Here is a 22,859-nt window from a genome sequence, read left to right as displayed (position 1 = left end):
AACCACAAAGCTAGCACCTGCTGTGAGAAACATCTTGCATTTGTTTACGGGGGGGAGGGGAGAGGGCAGCGTTGTTACAAAATGGAAGTGTTAGCATGTAACAAGAAGGCAATTTGTGTTTATGAAATTCAATATCTATGTATCTATGACCTTATACTTTCTCTCCGTGCTTTTTCAATTCATGCATGCAATTTTTTGCTGCTGGTCGTTATACATAAAGTTCCTGAATTCAAGAAAGCATGCGCTAAACACAGGCTCTCTTGAGGAAATGGTAGAGCTTGTAAAGCTGAATCGTTGGGGTGGATGGGCAGACTAGAGAAATTGTAATCCTTTTTTCTGCTCAAAGGAACAGGAGAGTGTGCACTTTTAGGGTAGGAAGCGATCTTACTTTGCTGCATCCATTACAAGAGACATAAAATGCCTATCTTGAAATGCCGTAGTACTTGCATGCGTATTTTTTCTAATAATGTAAAACTGAAAATGTAAACTGATGGAAAAATAGTCAACATGAGACATGTACTAGAGCCTGAAAAATCAAAATTCCCATTACCATAAAATCCCCCAGATCCAGAGCTGCCATGTTACACAGTTCCAAGAGGGAAACTTTGGCTGGACCTGATTTGCAGTTATATTGTAAACTAAGTATTTGCGCCTTAGGCATTGCACAGACTTGGCCGCGCACTCGTGACCCCGCAAAGGCGCTCGAAGATTTGCGCACGCGCGAGTGCGATGCTTCCTGGTTGTATGTGATGACGCGCACTCTGAAGCCGGAAGTACGGTAGAGAGTTTGTGGGGCTCTCTGTCGTGGCCGGGTTGCGGTCGACAAGAGGGTGAGCAAAATATCTCTGGACTGGAAGTTGTAGGCGATAGTGGCGGGGGTCTGGCTGTGTGCACCGCACATGTTGTACAGCTTCTCTTTCTTCCTTTCTGTGTGTAGGTGAGTGCGGCAGGTTCTCTCATACACTTTCGGTTTTGTTTGTTGTCAATGGAAGGGGTGGAAATGCTAAAGGCTCTAGGAATGACTCTGGGGTCTATGTAGGATGCCTGCTGATGCATTGATGTTGGTACCCTCGCAGTGTCTCTGGTGTGGCATTTTGTTTCTGAACACTGCTTTATGTAATAGATATCACATGTCCCGTTTCCTCTGCGAATCTACAGCCTTTTCCTCAGGACCTAAAATGAAAATATAAGGCTGTAGTCGTGACTTGTTTTCTTGATTAACAGACGTAAAATACAACTAAATACAATTCCCACCATTCATTTCCCGTGGTCTGGAATTGAATTGAGTTTCATCACATTCAGAAATATTTTTCAGAAGAAAGAGTGCTCTTGAACAATAGTTCACGGCATGAATCTCCAAGGATAGACTTGGAAGCTACATCAGAAAATACTTCTTCACGTTAGTGGATGCATGTAATGGACTCCCAATAACAAATAAAAATGTTAACTCATGTTTTCTTAAATTCTATTAAGTACAGAGGATTCCTGGTGGAGGAAAGGTAAAGGGAAGAGGCTATGAATTGGCTAGAATCTGTGACAGTCTTCCAGGCGTGATGTGGATAGCCTGGATGGATTTTTAATGGTCTTTGTCATATATAACATAGCAGTGATGATTGGATGGATCAATTGGCCCTTTTCTGTCTGCCCAGCAAGCTTCTTATGGTAGTAAATGCCACTCCATGCAGGTTACCCCCATGTTTCTGTTAAGGGTTGTTGAAACTTTCCCCACCTGGCGGGCCTCAAAGCTAATGATGGAACAGCCTTTCAGTTTCAGAACATATTGTTTATTAATCTACTCAGAAATCTATAATCGCTGGCAGGTTTGATAGCGGAAACCAAAGGAAACAAGATTGTTTGTTTGTTTGTTTCCTTAAGGGAATAAATGGAGCCCAGTTTACAGAATGAATTGCTTTCTGAGCAATGCCAGTTTACTCATAGTTTTTGAATTTGCATTAGTCTTTTATACACTGTTAAACATGGCTCGCACATTTCCCCCCCCCCCCCCCCCCCATCCCCTACATTTGCTGGTACTTCCTTCATGCCCCTCTCAGGCATCATATATTATGTTTACTCAGTACTTCTTTTGTCCTTGTGACTTCCCTCTTGGCACCTTCTTATCTTACATTCACTCTGTACTCTTATGCCGTTCTTTTCACACTTGTCCTGTCTCTGGGCTGACAGTTATATATATTTTTTCTTCGGGCCTTTTTATTCCAGTTACTAGTCAACATGGGGCAGTTTTCTTAAAGCAGTAATTAACCCAAATCCTCAGGGTAGTAATTGCTGCTCTCTGCAGGTTACCCCCATGTTACTGTTAAGGGTAGTAACTGCTGCTCTGTGCAATTATCCCCAAGCCTTATGATAACCTATAAAAAAATTACTGCTAGCAACATTTTTACTGGATGTTGAGCCTTCTTGAAAATTCAAACTGTTCTGCTTGATGTGCTTTGCTTATGGATGTGGCAGTAGAAGCAGTCCTGTGCTTTTTCCCTCATGTCTGCATATCGGTACCCCAGACTGTAAAAGTCAGGGCCCATGATGAGGGTTGTCTGAATCCAATTCCACCTCCCCCCCCCCCCCCCACAGCTGTCAAAGTGGAGAGCGATGTCTAATATTTAATGATAGAAACAGGGTTCAGAGGTTGCAATATTGTACACACTGCATCTTTGTTTTATATAAAATACTTATTGCCCACACTATCCACAGTTTTAGGCCGGTTATAAAAAATACAGTTATGATATAAAATTTTCCCTTCTCCCTGTAGGGTAGAAGCCAGGGGTAAGGTGATGAAGACAAAACAAAAGGTGGATAAATGAAGCAGGGCCAAATGTTACTATAGTATCAGCAGGCTAGAACTCCCCAGAAACAAACTGGTTTGGTAGTGACTGGATACTGTCCAGCCAGGCCACAGAGACCTATGAGGCTGAGTGTTTGGGTAACAGCCTCACTAGTTTTGATAGCTGGAGATAAGAGATGGGGGAGAGGAAGTAGCCTGTTTGTTGGATTAAGCATGGCTGCTAAATGGTATATATCCTTGCAGTGTGCTACAATTGGGCAGACTGGATGGACCAAGTGGTTGTTTTATGTTCTCATTTACTATGCTGCTATGTAAATTAGATTTTGTGATGAGTCTGTTTGAAGAGCTCCTTGAAGAACTAATTCAAGTTGTGAATGACAAGTAGGTTGGGAAGAAAGATGTTTCTAGTACATTCTTAAAAAAAAAAATGCTTTATGAACTAAGAGGTCCTGGGACCAGTGTTTTACTCTTTCAGACTTGTCTTCATGTTTGCAGTTCTATCAAGGTCAGTGTGTGAGTGTTTTTTATTTAGAAGTATTTATTTCCCATGTTCTCCAAAGTTCGGGGTGTGTTAACAAGCAGGGCTGAATTAGCCATGACACACAAGTGATGTCCTCCAGCAGCACCAGACAGACCCATTTTTCAAGCTCAGTAGAGCTTTCACTACTGAACATGCATGGGAGTTCTTATGTGCATGCTGCCTTGTGAGCCCTTCAGTCTTTTTTTTTTTTTTTTTCTTCACTACTTCTAGGATGTTACCCTCTCTCTGTCTTTAAATAATTTTCTCTTGAGGCCTCTTGGCTCTTTTTTCTTCTCTTGCTGCCTCAGCAGCCCCTCTATAGTACTTTTCAGTGCTATATTTTGAAAACAAAAACACTTAAGTGGATAGAAGAATGCCCAGGAAGAATCCCACACCCAGAGAATTCAAGGCCTGCGTGCATAGCAGAATTATGTTCATCACCGATGGGCATGCTGTTTATGAATGCCTGCACCCTGACCCATCTGTCTTCCAATTATGATTGTGGATGGATATCTCCCCAGGACTAGAGGAACCAGACCGTCAAGATGGCAGAACTCCACAAGTCAGCCTGTCACTGGATCTGCTCTTCTTCCCAATGTGGGGTTTAGGCAACTGAAGGCTCCTCATTACAATCTCCTCTGCCCATTTTGCTCTCGGGGTTGTCTGGGTCTTAAGAGTTGAGTAAAGCTTATATCCTGGAGCTCCTGAGCTAGCTTGCTCAGTGTTGCAGTCTCAGCCCTTGTTCCCCTCTGGGGGCTCTGAGGTGTTTGAAGAAAGAGTGCCATTTGTTTCTGGTGTTTGAAGCATGGGGCAGCTTCGATGCATCAGGTGCTGTTGGGAGCACTGGGCATTGAAGCTCCTAGCACCATTGGAGCATCTAAGCGCTCAACACCACCAGAGTCGCCGGCACATCAGACCTTGGCAAAATCAATGCATCAACCTCCAGAGCCCACAGGAACTTTTGTGATAAGGGACCAAGTGGGGGGGGGGGGGGTTCTTTTTAGGTCCCCTCCTCTTTTATGGCTTGTTAGACTCCACTGTCACCATCACATTTGTTCTTCCTTGTCTTTAGGCCAGCCAAGCCTTTACAGGATATATGGAGCAAGCAACTAAGATTAAGATTGGAAACTCCAAACCCCATCTGCTTCATATTGTCACTGGTCCTTATGAGGACTTTCAGGGTAGAAGCTACCTGGGACCCTGTTGCTGCTTCTCAGGAAGATGATCCTGCCCTGGTTTTGGAGGAGAATGTCTCTTCTCCAACAAAAGCCCACAGGACACAGCAGTCCATGGACCAGATTTTGGAGTTGTGAAGACTTTCTTTATCTCTTAATTGCTGGTGACAAGGAAGATGCCCTTCAGTCATTCTTGTCACTAGCCATTAAGAGATAAAGAAAGTCTTCACCAACTTTGAAATCTGGTCCATGTACTGCTGTGTCCTCCTGGTATCAAAGATATCAGACTTACTTTCAACAGGAAGATTCCCACATTGTCCCAAGGGTTCTTGTTAGCAGCCCCTATGGGGGATCCCAGTCCATCTCGATCAGGCAGATCTTCTTCCTCTATTGGCGAGATCCAGTCAACTTTCAGAGGTAGAGATCCAAGGCCTAAGTGACTTAGACCTTCCCCCAAGATTTTTCCCTTCAGATGACTGAGGCCTTCACCCCAATTGCCCTTCTCATGATTGGGGTCTTGGATTATCATCCTCCTGGCCTACTTTTCAGAAGAAGAGTCCATAGGAATCCCATTCAACCCCTTACCTGATCCACCTGAGCACTCATCTCTATCGGAAGACCTTTTGTACTCCAGACTTCTTGACAAGATGGGCAAGGCAATCTGCATCAGTATCTAGAGGGACATGGACCCTCATGCAGAAGTGTTTGGCCTTCGGATTCTGTAAACTCCTCCTGAGCTACCTCAGGAGGAGTTTACAGAATATGAACCTACCCTCTTCATTTTGGAAGAGTTTTTCTATCTGGAAAGGAAGATGTTTGTGTACTAAGATAGTTATTCCCCTTTATCTTCTAGAAAAGGACAAATAACAGCATTGGCCCACCATTCTCATTGCAGTTTTGCAAGCTCCTCATCAGAAAGATGTCTCTTGTAACAAAACAATAAGCGACTTTAGACCAGGGCTTCCTAAACCTGTCCGGGGGGGACCTATAGCTAGTCAGGTTTTCAGGATATCCACAATGAATATACATGGTATAAATTTGCATAAACAAAGTCTCCACAATATGCAAATTCTTCTCATGCATATTCATTGTGGATTTCTGAAAATCTGACTGGCTGTGTGGTCCCTAGGACAGGTTTGGTAAGCCTTGCTTTAGGCGACTGAACATGGTCAGCAGTATTTTATGTTTTATAAGGGAGTGGATACCATCCACATTTAAGATGGTAATGTTCAGTTTAACCTTGGAACATGATAAAAAGGAAGAAAATATGTATCCATCATGTGACCAGTACCACAGGATGCATTACCGTTTGAAAATATCTTGAAGGCCTCCCAGCCTAAGCCTCCAAGTCACCTCTGTTGCCCAGCCCCTACGGTCTAGCCCAAGATATATAAGTATGTAATAATACTGTAACTGTTCCCCATGTGGACAGGGACATATATATATATATATATATATATATACACACACACATTACAATAACCCCTCCCCACCACTATGTTCCAAGGGACCAATATCCCCAGTGACCTCATACCTCCCACTAGCGTGTGTGCAAGCAGGTTCCGCATGCATAAAGTCACCTAGTTGATTGTGAGCTCTCACTTTCACTGTACCAAAAAGCATGCCATGGAATAGCAAGAACTCAAATGAGCTCAGTTGAAAAAAAGTGTTATGATTCTAACATGGCACCTTGAAAATAATTGTACAGATGATAGGCATATGTAGAAGCAAAAAGTAGCAAATTGCTGTTCCATACGTGCTGGCTGCAGATGTGCGCAATATGTATAGACCACAAACTACTGTCTGTCTTCCATGTGCTCATTTACCTCACAAGCCAAAATAGCTGATGATCTGACCGGGCTGCTTTACAGAAAGTAAACATTGCATCCCATACAATTCCAAAAATAAACTGGAAAACATTCCTCAGATACTGAATGAGAATCACGTTTAAAGAGCACAGTGTCAACCGCAGGAGCTAGAAAAGACACCCAGCAGTGCAGAAAGGCCGCATTGGTGAAGGAGGCAGCTGGAGAGGGGAAGAGCCAGACTGTACCATCATCGTGGGTCCACAGCGCCCCCTTAGTCTTGGTGCCCTATGTGATTGCACTGGTTGCACACCCCAAAAACCAGCTATGCATGTCATATTAGAATGGCAGAATACAAAATTGAGTATATTATTGTTATGGTTAATGGTGTTTGGGTGGATCCTTGGACACTGTGGCAGCTGACTACGCCCATGGGGGGCAGTCCCATGAGGGACCATGGTGTCAGGCTAGACTCTAGACACACAAACACAGATTTAAATCTTTTATTAAACAGTTTGAGTGACCACCAGAGGTTGGCAGTAGTGAGTAGTGGTTGTAGAGCCCGGCTGGGCACGTCTCACACAGAACGCTTGAACAGCGGATCCTCTGCAGGACAGTGCTGTAGTGGAAAGAGACTGAGAGTTATGAGCACACAATAAGAATAGCATTCAGAGTCCCAATGTAGAAATAGGAGAAGCTCCGAACAGGGAGAGCAGGCCCTCGAAGAGCGAGTACCTGATCCCTTAGAGCAGAGAGACTCGGTAGCGTTGTACTCACTTAGCAGTAACAGAGATTCCACTAGACGAGAGGTCTGGCACCGGAGCAGAGAGCAGGCCCTCGAGGAGCAAGTAACTGGTTCCAGTGAAGCAGTACTGTGGAAAGAGATGGTTTCTGTACTCACTGATGGTAGCTGTAAGTTAGTTCTTCCAAGTAGACGGGTAGAGGTGGCAGGTAGCGAAACAGGGAACATGGGCCCTCGAGGAGCGAGTACCAGTTTCCTGTTAGCACCTGAAAAAAGCAAAGAGGGTCCAGAGGAGTGGGGACCCCGTTAGTGACCCCGAAGGGTAGCAAGAGTTCCAGACGGCGCTGGAGTGGCAGAGTAGCTTAGGAACGGTGAGCGAATCCCATCCGTAAGAAATCCTGTTGCTAACTCAACGAGCTAGCAAATACTGTAGGCAGATATACCCGGAAGTCGTGGTGTCAGAACAGGGGGACGCCCCTGAGGTTCGCGTCAACGTAGAGTTAAAGATGAGGGCAGCGTGCGCGTGCCCTAGAGGTACCTTGAAGGAGAATGGCGGGAGGCAGCACCAAAGCCGCTCCAGGGACGTTGGAGAGAACGACAAGCAGATGCCATGGCGGCCATCAATCCAAGGTGAGCGGGAGGAGCGAAAGTAGAGAGAGGTAGGCGGGGCGAAGCAGTCGAAGACAGACGGACGCAACAATTATTTTAGAATAGCTGCATAAAAATCAAAGTTCATTAGCAGCTTAATAGCATTAAAGTGTACATCTTGGACTAAACTTTAAATAAATCAACATACTGACAGCCTGAGCAGCAGCTCGGCAGAATACTAGTGACCAAATCAAAATAAATTCACAATAATTAACACCTCAGTAAAACAATAGGTTGTAGCAGCTTGTTCAAGGCACTCGAGGTGGTGCTAGGCAGTTTCTTGTAGTCAGTTCAACCACTTGCTAGGGAGCAGTAAGTCGTGGGTTTGGCATTAAAGGCCTGACAGAGCCAGATTTTTATGGCATATATAAGGATAGCCTGTCAAGTAGATAGGTTCATCTCCTCTTAGAGCCTTGAAGATCAATGTCAGGGTTTTGAATTTCTGTAGGAGATTTGTAACCAGTGTCATTTGTGTGGGTCAGGTGTGAACATGATTGTTTGGTTTTCATCCTTTTATCAGCCATACAGCGGAGTTTTGCATTAACTGAAGTTTGTGGGGGCCTTATTCTGTTAGACATTTGTACAGTGTGCTGCAGTAATCAAGCTGTGAGGTTATAGTGGCACGTATAACTATGTAGGTTTGTCTTTTCGATGAGTAGGCTCAGTCTTTGTAAGTTACATAACTGAAAGTGGCAGCTCTTCACTGTTGCCTGAAGTTATGGAAGCATGGTAAGTTCTAAGTCCAACAAGACTCCTAGGCTTTTTAATTTTTTAAATAAACTTTTTATTTAAGCCAGGCACAAAGTATATACAGTAAAAACAAAAATATATGGCAACGTCTGTACATTGCACAGACAATATAAGTTGAAAGACAAATGGATTACTGGGGGAGACTGATTAAATGTGGTCCGTCCACTTTCTTCTACCATGCCCAGTATGGAGAGCAGACTTTGTTGTACATGTTCTTTAAGAACAAAGGCAACATGTTCAAATGCGACAATCTCAACCACTTTATTTTCTTAATATCCCATACAGGAAGATGTCTTCCACATTTGAGCAATAGTTAAGAGTTTTGTGAAGCCCTCCATATGCAACCTATCACTCCATAAACCTAGAAGGCACATGAGTGGATCTGAGCTAATCTTTTGTCCACAGATGATCGAAACACCTGGGACCAAAATCCATATACTTCACTGCCTTCCCATCACATATGGATAAAATTACCTGTTTGCCCAAATCCCCTCCAACATAATGGACTAGTATTGCTAAACTTTGATTAAAAAATGGGGGTACGAGAAATGCAGTGTAATAATTTAAATAATACCTGACTCTTACAGCATGTAATTCTTCGAGGCCTCCAAATACACTTACAGTCCCTAGGAGAAAGGTTGAACCCAGTCCATATTCCATTGTCTTATAAGACCCGGGGATGTACTCTCCTCGCCTGCTTCACCTCTTATACAAACATATAGCTTAGATATTAAGTGATATCCTGCATCCTCCCAACTTAGTAGCTCTTTGGGCCTCTCACATTCCTCAGCCTCTCTACCCACCTCTGGCAACTTCAATATATCTTTTCTTAATTGTAAAAATAATGTTAGTGATTAGGCACTTGATAATTCATACATCCTGAAATGACTTAAATTGCTGAAATGTTGTCCCAAAATTCTTAACCCTGCCTTATCCCATTCATTAATGTCAGAATAAAAAGTAGCCAGGGACACGAGGATTCCTAACTAATGAAGTAATATATGAGCTGCTAGAGTACTATCTACCTAATTTCTTAAGAGATATGTGCCATATATGTCAGAAGGAACTCAAAGTTGTAGGTAGCTGTAAAAATAATGCTAAACTAAGAACTGTCATTGCCACCTTCTCTATGGCAGTGTTTCCCAACCTTTTCACTCTCAAGATATACCTATATTAACAAAAATGTTGTGTGGCACATCAGTCTTCATGAGGCACACAATGCAGATGTGAGGAGGACTTATATGTTCAAAAAAGAGCTAGGGAAGCACTGAAAGCCCCACCAAAGTTTAAAATGGAGAGAGGAGGTGGAGACATACATGAACTCATTACAAAGGGCCAGTTCCTTCTATGTACAAGTGTAGGAAAAGGGAGAAGTTGTGTAATGCGAGGAGTTACTTGGGCTAACACCTGTGGCTGCCAGAGCTCCACTGCTGCTGTTCCCACACTTACAATGAATCACATCTAGTGCTCGGTGCACGATTCTCCCTGTTTCACTGAGGCTGGCGAGAAGACAGAGGCTGAAAGGTCTCAATACAGGAAGCTTAGGAGCGAGGAAGATGAGAAAATGCTGTGTACACTGTGTGTGCTGAACAAAGTGGAGTCCAGCTATCCATGCCCTGCATGCTGCCCATTAATTACCATACTCCAGAGCTCATGCTGTAGGCATGCAGGATTACATGTGTTCTCATGGGAAATGCTCTGTGGAAAGCCATGGATGTGGTAACTACTCTGTTTCCCAACCAGTGAGCCATGGCATACATATTGTTGGTATGTCTTCAGACCCTTAGACCTGTGTTAATTTTCTTTCCTTGAGTCCTGCTAGACTAGTCCAAGGCCCTCTCAGGAATACAATGCTGCCATAAACAAGTGCATCCCAGAAGAAACGTGCTTTATTTCTTCCTGTTTCTCTCTCCTCCTTATCTCTATTCCTTCCTGGGGGGGATGGAAGTTCCAGATCCATCTATTATTTTCTTTGAGAAAAAAGGGAGTAAGAATACATGCCAGTGAGACAAAGAAATATACATAGAGTAGATCAGGGGTTCTTTCTCTCCCTTTTATTTTTTATCTGTTATGTCAAGTCATTGTGGAGTAGATCAGTATTACTTTAACAGAAGGGTAATGGCAACTGCTAGGACCACACCTCCCTTTTAGCTGCATGTCATGTCGCAAGGGAGAAAACAATGTGCCTGTCTCTGGCAGCTGTGGAGGGGGAAATCCCACGTGTAAGGACTGGTCTAGCAGTACCTGTAGTTGGGATTCTTTTTCCCCATGTGCATTACTTTGCTCTTGTCCACATTAAATTGTTTCTGCTGCTCTGTGCAGTTAACTTTAGGAGTAATATTTCTATATGAAGTAATCTCAGCTTATCCTGTATCTTCGTTTCTATTTTCTAGCCACTAGGGATCCTTTGTGTTTATCCCATCCTTTTTTGAATTACATTACTATTCTTATCTTCACCACCTCTTCCAGGAGGTTCCATACATCCATCACCCTTTCTGTGAAGAAATATTTCCTGACATTGTTCCAAAGTCTACCCCCTTTCTTTCAGTTGGAAAAAGTTCCATTCTTCAACATCATCAATACCATTTAGGTATTTAAAATTCTGTATCATATCTCCACTGTCTCTCCTTTCCTCCAGAGTATACATAGTTAGGTCTTTCAGGCCCATCTTATAAGTCTTTTGGTGCAAACTGCACACTAGTTTGGTTGCTTTTCTCTGGACTGCTTCCACCCTGTCTTTATCCTTTTTGAGATATGGCCTCCAGAGCTGAATACAGTACTCTAGGTGACACCTCCTTTTTCCTGCTGGTTATGCCCCTCTCTGGGCAGCCCAGCATCCCTCTGGCCTTAGCCACTGCCTTATCAGGGAGGAGGAATAGCCTAGTGGTTAGAGCAGTGGACTATGAACCAGGAGACCAGGGTTCGAGTCCTGCTGTCGCTCCTTGTGACCTTGGGCAAGTCACTTTACCCTCCATTGCCTCAGGTACAAACTTAGATTGTAAGCCCTCTGGGGATAGGAAAATACCTACAGTACCTGAATGTAAACCGGTGTGATATCTCGATTGAGATCGAATGTCGGTATATAAAAATAAATAAATAAATCATGTTGCTTCACTGCATTCAGATCATCAGGGACTATCGCCCTTAGGTTTCTCTCCTGGACTGTGCATATTAGTCTTTCACTCCGCATCATGTACTTCTCCTTTCTGCATCTCAAATGCATGACTTTGCACTTCTTGGTATTGAATCCCACCTGCCAAACCTTCAACCACTCCTTGAGTTTTCTTATCGCTTCTCATTCTCTTTGCTTTGTCAGGTGTGTCCACTCTGTTGCAAATCTTTGTGTCATCTGAAAAAACAAACTTTTCCTTCTAATTCTTCTGCAATATCGTGCACAAAGACATTGAACAGAACCAGCCCAGAACTGATCCTCAAGGCACTTTACTTTTCACATTTCTCTCCTCCGAGTAGGTTCCATTTACCATCACTTGTTGTCTCAGTCAACCAAATTGTAATTCATTCCACTAACTTGGGTCCCACTCTGTCATTTTATTCATGAGTCTCCTATGTGGAAATATATTAAAGGCTTTGGTGAAATCTATGTAAATCACATCAAGTGCTAATCCTTGATCTAATTCTCTAGTCACACAATGAAAAATATGTATTCGACAGGACCTTCCTCAGGCAAACCCATATTGCCTCAGATACTGTAACCCACTGGATTGCAGATAGTTCACTATCCTTTAGCAGAGTGTCCATTAATTTTCCCACCATCAAGGTAAAGCTAACTGGTCTGTAGTTTCCAACCTTATTTCAACTACCATTTTTTGTGAAGCGGGACTATAACCACTCCAAGGTTCTATTGAACAGGTCTTTCAGTGGACCCACCAGCCCCTCTGTAAACTCCTTTTCCTGGGATGTAACCCATCAGGCCCTATTGCCTTGTCCACCCAAACACACTCTTCTGTAAATGGGGTGGTATGTATCCCACACCCATTCATATTCTTGCCAACCAACAATGGCCCTCCGCCAAGGTTTCCTTTAGTGAACACTGAACTTAATCATTTGTTTAATATTTCTGCTTTATTTTTACACAATGTTTACACAATTTCCAGTGGATTAGTCATGCTACCTTATCTTGCCTTTCTATGTACTTGACATCCAGCAACGAAATGTGTAACCATTTCTAGTTCTGTTTTATAGAATCTGCTTTTATCAATTTATGGCTGTGTGGACTATGCAAGACTATTGCAGTTCCTCTAATATTTATAATTTATTTGATTCATATTCCACCTTTCAGCCACTTCAAGTGGATTATATTCAGGTACTGTAGGTATTTCCCTATATCCAGAGGGCTCACAATCTAAGTTTGTACCTGAGGCAATGGCGGGTGAAGTGATTTGCCCAAGATCACAAGGAGCAACAGTGGGATTTGAACCTTGACTTGTAGCCCATTGCTCTAACCACAAGGCTACTGAATGAAATGCTTCAAAAAGGCTATTTATCATTCTTATAAACTGAGATTAGCAAAGTGTGTTTCTACTTTGATCTGGAAAAAGACTCTTCATGTCCTCTGTTTTATACACTTGGTATCTGATTCAGGCTCTTGGATGTTATATGATACCCTGCCTAAAATGACTAAAAAAACCCCCAAAAAACTACTAATATATAATTCATTAGCTTCTAGATTGGTTCTTAGTTTGTAGAATTTGACCAAACTTCAACATAGTGTTACCCAACCAGTGTGTCTGCCTTCAGACTTGATTGTGTGTGCTACAGAAAAATCACCACTGCCTGATAATTCAGAACCAAGCCAGGACCTGGGCACTGCTTTTAGCACCTCACAGCAACAAGGGGTGGCTCTTAAACATATAGAAGCTCCTTTCTGAGAACATGTGTACTCATTCATGCCTCTTCTTTCTAATTACAGAATGAGCTACAGAGTATTTTAATTAATGGGCAACATGCAGGGCATGGCTAACTGGGCCCCACTTTGTTCGGCGCACATAGCAACACAGCACTTCTCCTTTGTCCCCCTCCTAAGCTTCCTGTTTTGATTCTTTCAGCCTCTGTCTTAGCTCCAGCCTGAGCGAAACCGGGAGAACCATGCACTGAGCACTGGATGTGCCTCATTCTAAGTGCTGGGAGGCAGCAGCAGTGGAGCTCTGGCAACCACATGCAGAAGCCAAGGTAACAAACTGAGCCAGCTACGTGCATCACAGCAACTTCTCCCTTCTCCTACACTTGTACATAAAAGCTGTTGACCCATTGTAATAACTTTGTGTGTCTCCACCTTCTCTCTCCATTTTAAAATGTGAAAGAGAGACTGGTGGGGCTCTCAGTGCTTCCCTAGCTCTTCTTTTGACCATACAATGTTTTTCATGTCCACATTGCATGCAGTATGGAGGCTGATGTGCCACACAATATTTTTGTTAATGTTAGGTGTGCCTTGGGCTTGAAAAGATTGGGAAACACTTCTATAACAAATGTAGAAATATTTGAGTAGGTTCTAGCTATGTTGCATAAGGGACATTTAAGAGAATATTGGGCAATTCTTGAGCAGATGAGATACTATATCACCATATGTAGTAAAAACTGTTTTTATGGATTCCCAGACGTCTTAACTCCATAGACATATCCTCTCACTCTCACATACTATGTGGACAAAACATCAGTTTTATTAAAAAGATGTTTTACTTTAAAAGAAACGGATCATATATATGTAAGAATTTGGTTTAATAAAGAATTGTTCCATACAAAATGGTAGAAACAACATAATAAATCAGATTCTAAAAACACTGAAACTCTGCATGCTCATGAGGACTCTGCCTTCCATTTACTGAATGTTCACAGCCTGGCATTGTGTCTGGAAATGGCCATTTGGATGCTTATTGTATAGGGCAGATGAAACTTTGACAATTTCTGTCATTGCTGAATAATCACAATTTCAGGACTGCAACAAAATATATACCACTAAGGCAGGGGTGTCCAACCCCAGTCCTCGAGAGCCACAAGCGGGCTTGGTTTTCAGGATTTCCACATGAGATAGATTTGCATGCATTGCCTCAATTGTATGCAAATCTATCTCGTGCATATTCATTGTGGATGTCCTGAAAACATGGTCTGTCTGTGGCTCTTGAGGGCTGGAGTTGGCCACCCCTGCACTAAGGTAATCATTTTCTAGAATGTATTTCCACATTTCTTGAGCACCTTACAAGACAGTACGATCTACCTAGATAGTAGATTGGTAGTATATATCAATAGAACTGCTGACAGCAGTACTAAGCAATTGTTTAACCAACAGAAAACTTGAAAAAATAATCTTTAACCCTGAATTAAATGTATTCAACATGGGAAACTCTTAGATAACAGGAGGGGATCTGTAACTAATAGGAAATATAATTTTTAGGGATTTTTTTTCTGGGGTTTCTTCTATTATATGTTTATAGGAAAAACTCTGAGCGATTTCTTAGTACTCTTAGCATCACAGGAAGCTCAGAGGACGTCTAAATTTTCCCCTTCTTACCAAGCACGTACTTAGAGAAAAAAGACATCAGAGGTCTAAGATTTCCTTCACAAGGACAGCAGACTTTTGAAATAACTAATATCCTTTCTGCAGGCAAAGATTTCCTCTGTACCCAACTAGTTGATTGCTTTTGTTTTAAGTAATTTTCTGTTTGATAGGTTAACACATTACTTCTTCACTACCCTCATAAAGACTTTTAACCCTTTGAAGCCTAAGCACTTTTGAAAATTCCTCAAATATTTGTTTGTTGAGAGTTAGCAGTTGTTAGGCAGCAGTGTGTTGATTTAGAATTTTTTAGTAAATTAAAATCATTCTAATAGGTATTGCTAAGTGTTGTCCTAATAGACCATTTAAGTGTGAATATCTGACAGTAGCCATAAAACCTTAAGTATAGATTGTAGGTTTAGTTATTTCCTAAGCCACATGTGTCTGAACAAAGTTTGTAACTCCTGGGTATGCCCTGTATGAAGGGGTTAATGCCATTTTTGAAGGAAACTGCTATGAATTATGGGATAAGTGGAATACAAGTTTTAGATAAATAAGTAAAATGTTACTTTTTACCTTATGTATTAAACAAAAGGTATGTACAAATACAAGTGGAAATGCAGATTAATAGTTACCATACCACAGTGAAAGCAGTTTCCCCTTTTTCCCCCTTTACCTCTGTTTCTTCAGGGTGACTGTGAAAGATTTAAAAGATGTTTATAGGAAGAGCAGCAAACCAAGGGAGAAAAGTTGGAAAGCTATGACCACAAATGCTTGTAGTCTGGGCAATAAAATACCAGACCTGCAGGCCCTAATGGTGGAGGCAAACTTGGACATCATTGCTGTTATGGAGACATGATTCACTGAATCTCATGACTGGGATACGATCATCCTGAGCTATAACTTAAGGAAGGACAGAGAGGACAGGAAAGGGGGAATAGAAGCTCTTTATGTCAACAACAATATCCAAACAACTGAAATGCAAGGGATGTGGGGTAGGAAAGAAGCATTATGGACTGTCCTAAAGAAAGACGATAGTGATTCTATTTACATTGGTGTAGTCTACAAGCTTCCGATTCAGACAGAAGAGCTGGACAGAGATCTGGTTGAAGACATCCATAAGGTGGGAAAGAAGGGAGAAGTGTTGTTAATTGGAGATTTTAATCTGCCAGATGTAGACTAGAGAATCCCTTCTGCGGAATCTACAAGAAGTAGAGAGATAGTGGATGTTTTTCAAGGGGCCCTGTACGTCGATACCCCAGCCTCCATGCACATATTATCAAAAACCCTCCAAACCCAAACATAAGAAAGAGATGTCGAGGTTTTACGGGCCCGCAACAGCATGGAAATCACTTCCTCCTTGTAGCCCCTCTTCCTCAGCCACCGCCGCTCAATAGCCAGGCTGAATGACAATGGAAGGGTTCTGTATAGTATCTAGGAAACCCCCCAAATTGATGTCTAAAATCTATAAATTATTGGAGGATACTGAAATCTATCAGGCAACACATCTGAGGGCTTGGGTGCGAGATTTGGGGGGAGACTGGGATAAAGAACAGTGGGATTCCTGTTTCCTGGGTTTGGGGAGGCATTCCATGTCTACGTCTATGATTGAAAATGAATATAAAGTGTTCTTTCGGTGGTACCTAAGCCCTGATGTTCTAGCGAAGAGAGATTCTCAACTCTCAAACAAATGTTGGAGATGTGAACAGGCAGAGGGAACCTTTGCCCATATATGGTGGACATGCCCGGTTTTACAGTCGTTCTGTATGAGAGTCTAAAAGATGGCTAAGGATATGTTAGGGGTGGAACCTTTGCTACGGCCCGAATCTTGGCTTTTGGGGTTGTAGGATGAGGAGCGCCAGATACTGAATGTGAGGTTAATGCGATATTTGGCTATAACAGCCAGACTGGTGATTGCATGCTGGTGGAAGGAAGGACTTGCCGCCGTTAACAATTTTGGTTACCAGACTCAGAGGCATTCAAGCTATGGAAAAACCAGCAGCATACTGTAGAGATGCTTTATTAAGGTACGGGAAAATATGGAAACCCTTTGAATGGCTTCTGACTCACAGATCTTAAGCCTGGGCTATGAGATTGGGTTTATGTTTACTGTTACATATAGAATTAAGACTGTGTCTAATCATCAGTTGATTTCTTCCTCTGAATTCTATACTATACAGAGGATACCAGTTTCATGAATATTATTCTTATTATGGTAGAAATTCTTGCAATGTTAAAACAACTATACATGTTGTGCTGTTTCTTATGGCATTTATTTATTTATTTAACATTTTTATATACCGAAATTCATGTAGCAATGTTACAAATCACTTCGGTTTACATTATAACATTAACAAGCATGTAAGAATGCGATTACATTGAACAGGGAGATAAACTTGGATCAAGGAACTGGGGAATAGAGTACAATGAATACAATAAAGTAATGAGATTCTAGACTAAAACCTGGCTAAAGTATCTAGGAGTCACGGTACATGGTGCACATATTTGGATAGATTGAGGGGAGATTATTGGTATGGATTAAAAGCTTGTTCGAATAGCCAAGTTTTGAGTCTCTTTTTAAAGGTGATTGGGCACGGTTCCTTCCGGAGTTCTGGAGGTAGAGAGTTCCATTGCGCAGGGCCCGCTGTGGATAGAGTTCGTTTATTTAATGAGGTTTTGATGGGAGGGGCGAGGAGAGTATCTCTATAAGCTGCTCTCATCGGTCTGGTGGGTATATGTGGTTGAAAAGGGATATTGAGTTCCAGTGGAATGAGCTTGTGTATAGATTTGTGTATGATTATTAGAGCTTTGTAAGAGATTCTAAACTTAATTGGGAGCCAGTGTAGGTTTCTCAAGATGGGGGTAATATGATTTCTTTTGTTAGACTTAGTCAGAATCCTGGCTGAAGCGTTTTGAAGCATTTGTAATGGTTTTATGGTGTTAGCTGGGAGGCCAAGTAGGAGGGAATTACAATAGTCAATTTTTGAAAAAATGATTGCTTGGAGAACTGACCGGTAGTCTTGGAAGTGGAGGAGCGGTCTGAGCCGTCTCAGGACTTGCAATTTATAGAAGCCATCCTTAGTGGTATTATTAATAAATCTCTTTAGGTTTAATTGATTGTCCATGATGACTCCGAGGTTTCTGACTTGAGAGGAAAAGGAAGGTTGACTAGTAGGGAGTATGTTAGACATTGCATAGTTACTGTCCTGTGAAACGAGGAGTAAGTCTGGTATTATCATGTATTGTTCTGGGTGGGGGGGGGGGGGAAACAGGTCTGGGAAGGGGTTATATAGAAAGTTTGGATTATGGGACTGTCTCTTCAGAGACGCAGCTGTAAGAAACTTTTATGTTTTGTCTATTTACTGTACTCCAAATAAAAAAAAGTTAAATTACAAAAAACCAAAAAGGAGCATCATTCAAGAAGTATAAAGGTTCACAAAAAAGACAAAGAGAGAAATCAGGAAAGTAAAAGGGCAAACGGAAGAAAGAATTGCCAAAGAGGTAAAGAGCGGTGATAAAACATTTTTCAGATATATCAGAGAAAAAAGTGAAGCCCGAAATGGTATAGTTAAATTGAAAGATGACAGAGTAATGTGTAGAGAGAGACCCAAAGAAATGGCAGAAATATTAAACAAATACTTCAGTTCAGTATTCATTTAAAGAAGGCCCTGGAGAAAGACTCTTATTGGTTAAGAAAACAATAGATGGGGGTGGGCTGGACAAAACTCCGTTTACAGAAGAGAATGTATGGGAAGAGCTAGGAAAACTTTAAGTGGACAAGACCATGGGACTAGATGAGGTAAATCCCATGATATTAAGGGAGCTCAGACATGTTCTGGTGGGTCTGCTGAAAGAACTATTCAATAGATCCCTGGAAAACAGGAGTGGTGCCGCATCATTGGAGAAGAGCGGTGGCGGTCCCGCTTCACAAGAATGTTAGCAGAGAGGAGGCTGCAAACTACAGGCCAGTTTGCTTCACCTCGGTGGTGGGAAAATTAATGGAGACACTGCTGAAGGAAAGGATAGTGAGCTATCTACAAACTGGTGGGTTGCTGGACCCAAGGCAACATGGATTCACTGGGGAAGGTCCTGTCAGACAAATCTAATTTACTTTTTTGATTGGTTGACTAGAGAGTTGGACCAAGGAAGAGCGCTCAATGTGATTTACTTGGATTTCAATAAAGTTTTTAATACAATCCCGCTTAGGAGGCTCATGAATAAAATGAGAAGCTTAGGACTAGATGCCAAGGTGGTGGAGTGGACTACAAACTAGTTGACTGACAAGAGGTGGCATGTAATGATAAATGGAACCTTCTCTGAAGAGAGAACAGTGTTATGTGGAGTGCCACAGGCATTTGTTTTGGGACTGGTTCTGTTCCGCTGTCCGTGTTGGGAGGGGGGAAATAAAGGGGAATTAGATTCAAATGACTGCCAATGCTGGGCCTTGACTTTTATGGTCTGGGGTACTGATACACAGACATTAGAGGAAAGAAATTACAGAACTGCTTCCATGGCCAAGTCCAAAAGCAAAGCAGGTTCAAATAGCATTGTCTGAATTATCAAGAAGGCTGCTCACCCTGCAAAAATGTTGCTAGCAGTAATTTGTTATGGGTTTGACAGTTGCTTGTTTGTGAATGTTAATATCATTACCCTTAACATAAGACTTGGGGTAACCTGCACGGAGAGTCATTTACTACCCTTAACAGAATGCAAGGGGGGATTCTGCACAGAGCTGCAGTTACTACCCTTAACAGAAACATGGGTGTAATATATACATAGAAACATAGAAATGACAGCAAATAAGGACCAAATGGTCCATCCAGTCTGCCCAGCAAGCTTATAGTAGCACCAGCCGTGCCAGACAGGTCTCCCCCATAAAGGTATCATCAAGAGATGGCAACTGCTGTGTCTTACAAGTTACCCTCATACTTAGTTTCCCAAACTGTTAAAGTAAGGGCCCTTGTTGGTTGCTGTCTGAGTCCAATTCACCGTTCTCTTGCTGTTGAAGCAGAGAGCAATTTTGGAGTTACATCACAAGTATAAGGCTTATTGGTTAAGGGTAGTAACAGCTGCCTCAGCAAACTACCCCCATGCTTATGTGTTTTTTTTCAGACCATAAAATTCATGTCCTTATTGGTTGTTGTCTGAAACGAATTCCTCTTTTCTTCTTTTTTCCCCCTGCTGTTAAAGCAGACAGCAATAATGAGTTGCATTAACAGTCTGAAGGCTTGTTAATTAAGGGTAATTGCAACACCAGTAAGTTATGGAGCAGAAGTTACTACCATAAGCAAATTGCTGGGCAGACTACATTGTCAATGTAGTCTGGGCAGTAAAATACTAGACCTGCAAGTCCTAATGGTGGAGGAAAACTTGGACATCATTGCAGTTTTGGAGACATGATTCACTGAGTCTCATGACTGGGATATGCCATCCCAAGCTGTAACTTAAGGAAGGACGGACGACAGGAAAGAGGGACTGGTAGCTCTTTATGTCAAAAACAATATCCAAACAACTGAAATGCAACGGGGCATTTCAGTTGTTTAGGGAAGAAGCATTATGAGCTGTTCTAAAGAAAGAAGATAGTGCTCCCATTTACATTGGTGTCGATATGTGTGCCTGAGTCTGAGACCAACATGGAGACTATGATTGACCCAGAATCCTCTGCTGCCTTGGCCTGCTTGCAGTTCTGGCCATGTGAACCTTAAATGCCCTATTGACCCTAATTTGGAGAAGTTCAAGGAGACATCTGGACAACATTTGGAGCTCTCTAAAACTTGTGATGGAGGGTCATAGGGTCACAGTGAGCAGAAGGAAAAAGTCAGAATCTCACAGGCTAACATTTCAACTACAGTGGCACTGTGAAAACAGTCTTGGAGATCTCCGAGGGTGGAAAAAATGACAGGACAAAGGACTGATGGAAGATTGATGTGAACATCAGGCAAGTGGGCCCCAATTTGGGAGGGGGATTAGGGTAACAGGTCTAATATATCTTGTTCTGACATGAGAAACTGTTTTCATGATACTCCATAGTTTCATGTAATTTAGGGATTGACACTGTCTGTTATCTATAAAAAGAAGACTTCACTAATGTACAGAGAGAGAGAGACGGAGTAGTGCTTCTCCTGAGCATTTTGCCAAAGGACCGCTGTGACTCTGTACATCCCAAGGATATGCAATAAAAAAATATTTGTTTCTACAAAATTTGGTATGGTGTCCGTGAGCGCCTTAAGCGTGTTTGGCGCTTAACAGTGTGATCTACAAGCTTCTGATTCAGACAGAAGAGCTGGACAGAGATCTGGTTGAAGATGGATCTGCTGTCATTACTATGTTATACACTAATCACCAACTAACCTCGTTCCCCTTGCTTACACAAGCTACAACATCCACACTTCAAGGTAACCCCTTGCTTTGTGATAATGTGCGGTGATTATGTTCATGACAACCACTTTGTGTTGTCCCCCTTGATAGCCCCGTATTTTACTCTTTATCAATTACTCAATATTTTTTAATGTTTTTTTGTCCATTATTTTATAATTCCACTTCTCCCTGGCTGTCTATCCGACCCATCCAGCGTTTTTTTCTTTTTTTGTACTTATCTAGGCTGCCGCCATTACTGCTTCTTATGGGTCCGGATCCGCCTGCCCGACATTGGCCATGTTTCGGCAAAGCATTGCCTGCTTCAGGGACTGCGGGAGGAAATGCTACTGTGTCTGTTTTACGGGTCGCTCACTTTAAGAGAATTGAACAAACGCAAACAAAATGCCTCTTTAATAATGGACAAAAAAACATTCAAAAATATTGAGTAATTAATAAAGAGTAAAATACGGGGCTATTAAGAGGGGACAATCACAAAGTGGTTGTCCTGAAACATAGCTATCGCACATTACCACAAAGCAAGGGGTTCCCTTGAAGTGTGGATGTTGTAGCTTGCATTACTATGTTATAGGCAAAGATAAAACATTTTTGTGTAACCTTTAACTTCTAGAAACAGTTTTAACTTTTGACCGATCTGAGTGTGATCAGAAATTTATTTCAAACTGTTGTGGATTGTTTGCCTTAAAGGCCCAGATATTCTAACATTTTGATCTAGGTTTGCTTCCTCACCCAGGGCAACCAGAATAAGTTGATCCAGTCCTGGTTGTGCCCCATTGCATGCATGGTTATAGCATACAGTAGAAGTGTGGCTCACCAAGTGTGACAACATGTTTGCACCTTTATATTTTTTCAGGCTCTTCAGTAGCTGAGTTGGCTACGAATCTCCAGAAACCAACTGGCCGATGCTGGCAGGTTAGTGGTGGCTAGCTACCATTCATGGGGATGCACACAGCCAGATGTTCAGTCAACAGCATTACAAGCTTTTAGGAAAACACCTCGCTAGGTTTGGTTGCTGTTTATTACAGAGCTTAGTGGTAGAGATGGGGGTGGGGAGCCGTCTTACTTAGGATGATAGCAAACCAATGAGGAAGGCAAAATTTGATTTGGAGGAAGAGCAATGTTTTATAAGTAGTCAAGTTTCTATGATTGATAACTGGAATACATTTTTAGCAGTATAGAGTCAAGAATTAACTGAACAGACTGGACCAATAAACCTTTACCTGCCATTTACTAAGTTACTAATTACTTTATAGTTCTAATTTCTTTGTAAATAAAGCTACATCTCCATGCTTGCAATGTGGCAAAATAAGGAGTGAATTACCTTCTTGTAGTTGACAAGGGTTAGGTGGCAATCCTCTGATTCTCTTTGGCTTTAGAGGCTTGTTTTTAGTAGATTAAGGAAGACAGTTTGTCCCATGTGCTAAGCTAAGAGAAGGAAGGAACTCCCTGACTAGGTTACTATTGAATACATTTGGATTCAGTCAGGTGTATATCACAGGTTAATGACCATAGGATGCTGTTGTGAGTTTGGTGGAA

The 22,859-nt window shown here is 42.1% G+C and overlaps 1 protein-coding gene across 5 annotated transcripts in view; it reads left to right on the top strand.

Moving 5' to 3' along the window:
* Positions 1 to 761: 761 nt before the first annotated feature.
* Positions 762 to 22,859, top strand: part of TBK1 (TANK binding kinase 1) — a 185,095-nt gene continuing 162,997 nt past the window's right edge. Inside the window, exons 1-3 of one of the 5 annotated variants that reach the window (XM_029616461.1) lie at positions 762 to 830; positions 13,504 to 13,627; positions 22,177 to 22,235. The gene's annotated coding sequence lies outside the window, so the exon portion shown is untranslated. Of the gene's footprint in view, positions 938 to 13,503; positions 13,628 to 22,176; positions 22,236 to 22,859 lie in introns of all 5 variants that reach the window. The other 4 variants (XM_029616464.1, XM_029616460.1, XM_029616463.1 and 1 more) reach the window with 4 other exon arrangements.

This window comes from Rhinatrema bivittatum, chromosome 9 (assembly GCF_901001135.1).
Source record: "Rhinatrema bivittatum chromosome 9, aRhiBiv1.1, whole genome shotgun sequence".
Lineage (NCBI taxonomy): Eukaryota > Metazoa > Chordata > Amphibia > Gymnophiona > Rhinatrematidae > Rhinatrema > Rhinatrema bivittatum.
Note: the sequence above shows the minus strand (reverse complement) of the source record. Positions and strands in the feature narration are given on the sequence as shown.